A 3,756-nucleotide genomic window follows, 5' to 3' on the forward strand; every position below is an offset into this window, starting at 1 on the left:
TCATACCCAGAGCTGCGGTTATAATCACATGTGGCCAGGCCTGATGGGCATCAAAACTTAGGTCCTTATGTCTGCACAGCAAGCTCTCTTACCAACTGAGCCATCTCCCTTGCCCTGATTAATCTTCTTAAAAATACAGGATTTTAATTATTTTATTTTTATTTATATATATGTGGTAAGTTCAGGTGCCAAAGGAGAGATCACATCAGATCTCTCTAGAGCTAGAGTTACATACAGGTAGTTTTGAGCGGGCTGATATGGGTGCTGGAAATCAAACCTGGGTCCTCTACAAGACTTAGACATTTAACCACTGTTCCATCTCTCCAGTACCCTTGAGACATAGTGTGGATCAGACTGTCCATATCAACCAAATTCCTTTTTAAATGCCATTCATGTGGCTTACAGAATAGAATTTAAGTCCCTCAATATCAGTTCCTCTGAATGTCTAGCGTGCCTGGCTTCCTGCCTTTGCCTTGGCTGCTTCTCGGAAATCCCATTGATTCGTCACAACTCCAGGTGACTAAGCACCTCCTCCACAAAACCTCAGGTGACAATAACCACTCACTTCTCGTGTGCATGTGTGTGGGTACATGTGTATATGTGTTCATGTACATATGTGTGCAGGTGCACATGCAAGTGTGTATAAGAGGACGCCAATGATCAATTTAAAGCGTTATGCCTCAGGGGCTGCTCATCTTGTTTTTTTGAGTCTGGGTTTTGCATTGGCCTGGGGCTCACCTATTCAGCTAGTCTGGCTGGCCAGCAGAGCCCCAGGGATCTGCTTGTCTCTGCCTCCCCAGCATAGGGATTGCAAGTGTGTGCCACCATGCTCGGGTTCTGGGGATGAAGTCAGGTTTGCATGCTTATACAGCGGGAACTGTCCTGACTGAGCCATCTCCCCAGCTCCTCTCTCTGCCTCTCCATACTGGCTTTCCTCCATGTAGCCATCACTGTCACTCTCTGCCTGTGTTTCCATGTGCTTTTCCTTCGTCACTTTTCACCATGGAGAACGTAAACTCTTATCTCAGGATCCTACCTATGCACAATTGCCAACATAACATGGATAATCAATAAATTCTTGCTGAATCTGAGCTGGGTTAGAAGATAAGTTCGTGGATCTGGGGTAGTTCCTAAAGGATACAGCCTGGTTCCAGGTCTTCCACAAAGGCAGCAGACTGAAGATGAGGGCTAAGGCACAGCATCTCAGGCTGAGATACACCCAAGGGTTTACCACCAATCCCCAGGGGCCACCAGCCAGGGGTCAGGAAGGCCAGGACATCGCTATCATGATCACAAACAGATCCCTGACCTGATGAGAGGCAGAAATGACAACTGTTCTAAGGACAGGACACCTGGGTACACTAGTGAACACCCCAAATATTTAAATGTCCCACTCTCATCCCTGCCTTTCAGAGTGGGGCATCCCCAAATGTGGCTTCCCTTGGAAAGCAACCATGACATTAGGCTCCAGCTAATGGTATAAAGACAGACTGAGGGGCCAGGGGTGTAGCTCAGGTGGTAGAGTGATCGTCTCACCTGCATGGAGTTCTCGTTCAATACTCAACAGAGCATAAACTGGCCCAGAGGTCCAACACGGACACCTGACCTGCATGACCCTTGGATGATACCTCGTTCTTTGTTGCCACTGTTTGGGCCAGGAGGAAAACAGAGCAGAACAAAAGACCTTTTCCAGACTTACCTTCCATACATGAGCTGCCCCTCTTAGGGCGTGACTAGCATGCAGCTCAACAGAAGCGCTCCGAGGGAGACTCCACAAAAAGTCTCCTCAGTAACCAGGGCTTTAGTAAAACTTAAGAGTGTTAATCACTGCTATGAGTTGTGCTGTTACCCCAAAATTCACATGCGTAAGTCCTTGTCCCCAGTACCTCAGAATGTGACCTTATTTGGAATAAGGGTATTGTAGTTGTTGATGTAATCAGTTAAGATGAGGTCATTAGAGTGGGCCTTAGTCCAATATGACTATTAGTTTAAAAAAGAAAAGGATATCCGGGCACTGAGAGTCCCTCACAGGGAGAGCAGCACCTCAAAGAGAGACAGAAAGAGAAGCTGTCTGAATCAGGGCCTTCCCTCAGAAGAATCCAACCCCAGAATGCTTTCATTTCGGCGTTAGAGCCATGAGATAATGAATTTCTGCTGTTTAAGCCGGTCAGCCTGTGGCAATTTGTTACAGCAATTTTAGCAAACTAGCACTATATTACAGACATACTGATGTCAGTTATCTTTATATTTATCTTTACAGTAACTCAAAGAATCGAGTACTTTTATTTATTCTGACTGTCCAAGAAGTATCTGAGGTAAAGGTTGCTGAGTCGCTCATTACTGAACTCTGCTACCCGTCTCTGAAGCCCTGTTCTTCGCTCCTTGTCACACACTGCTGTCGTAGAAGAGATTCCTTGTGAGTAATGCTGCCACATGTCTTAAAGCTCACAATCTTAGTCTAGCTCCAGATCTGAGGGCAACCGCACTCACATGTGTACAGGCACACACATGCACACGCCCACACATACACATGTATACACAGCACACATTCACACACACACAAACACACACACACTCACATACATACTCATACTCACACACACACACACACATGCACACATTCACGTACACACATGCACACACACTCACATACACACACTTTTTTAAAGGTAATGTAAGAAGGGTTTGTTTTGGCTCAGCACTTGAGGGTATAATTCATTGTAGAAAGGAAGATATGAAGGTGAGAACGCTGTAGCTATAACAACAGGAACATGAGGTGGCCAGTCACACTGTGCCTCCAGTCACAAAGCAGTGACACCTGGCACCTGCATGGCATGATGCCACCAACATTCAGAGTGAATCTTCCTACCTCAGTTAAACTTCTCTGGAAACTTCCTTAGAGACAGGCCCAGATACCCGGGGATGTACCTCCTGGATGATTGTAAATCCTGCTGGGTTGACAACCCAGATCAACCGTCACAGCCAAGTAACCACAGCCTTGCGCAAGCACTCTTGCTGGTAACACAAACAGGCTTCCTGCGCATGCTGATGAGAGCATACAGCATGTATGACAGCTCCAAGATGGTCACACAAGAGCTGGGGCAGCCAGCAGGTCAGTAAGATGACAGTGGAGGCCAGGCTACTAACAGGAGTCAGGAAGAAGATGCAAACATAACAGGCTTGTGTCGTGAGATCAAAGCCAGAGTAAGCATAATTAGGAGAAAAAAGAGGAACAGAAAGGATAGGAAGCTGGGAGAGAGCTGTGTTAGTTGTTCAGTTGAGGCAGGCTAGGAAAAGCATGTAAAATGATGCCCCCCTTAAACAAAGGAGGCTTGGAAATTTTAATCTGAACTGAAAAATATTTATCTGGGGTACTGTGGAGTCTGGCACATTCCTGAACATGTTTAAGATATGTGCTCAGTTCAAGGTCATAACTCAAAAAAGAAATGGGAGATGGGAACTCCCCTGGGTATTCTTAACTTATGTCAAAAAAGATAACAGTCGCCTTGGTGCTGGGCCTGCTGCTGGTGCCCTGGGCACTTCTAAGAGCTGTCTGCAGAATGCAGATCATCAATTAGGGCTAGGGAATGTCCTTGCAGGTGTCCCAGAAAGATTTCAACTGCAGACAAAAGAAAGGGCACTTTGAAGATGAGTTAATATAGCAAGTTTGCCACCCTACCAGCCAGGATACTTAGCTGCTAACAGTAACCAGTGTTTAAGGGCCTGGTAGCCTAGGTCTAAGCTGTATGGAGTGAT

The sequence above is a fragment of the Grammomys surdaster genome, unplaced genomic scaffold (genome assembly GCF_004785775.1).
Source record: "Grammomys surdaster isolate TR1022 unplaced genomic scaffold, NIH_TR_1.0 184, whole genome shotgun sequence".
Taxonomy (NCBI): Eukaryota; Metazoa; Chordata; class Mammalia; order Rodentia; family Muridae; genus Grammomys; species Grammomys surdaster.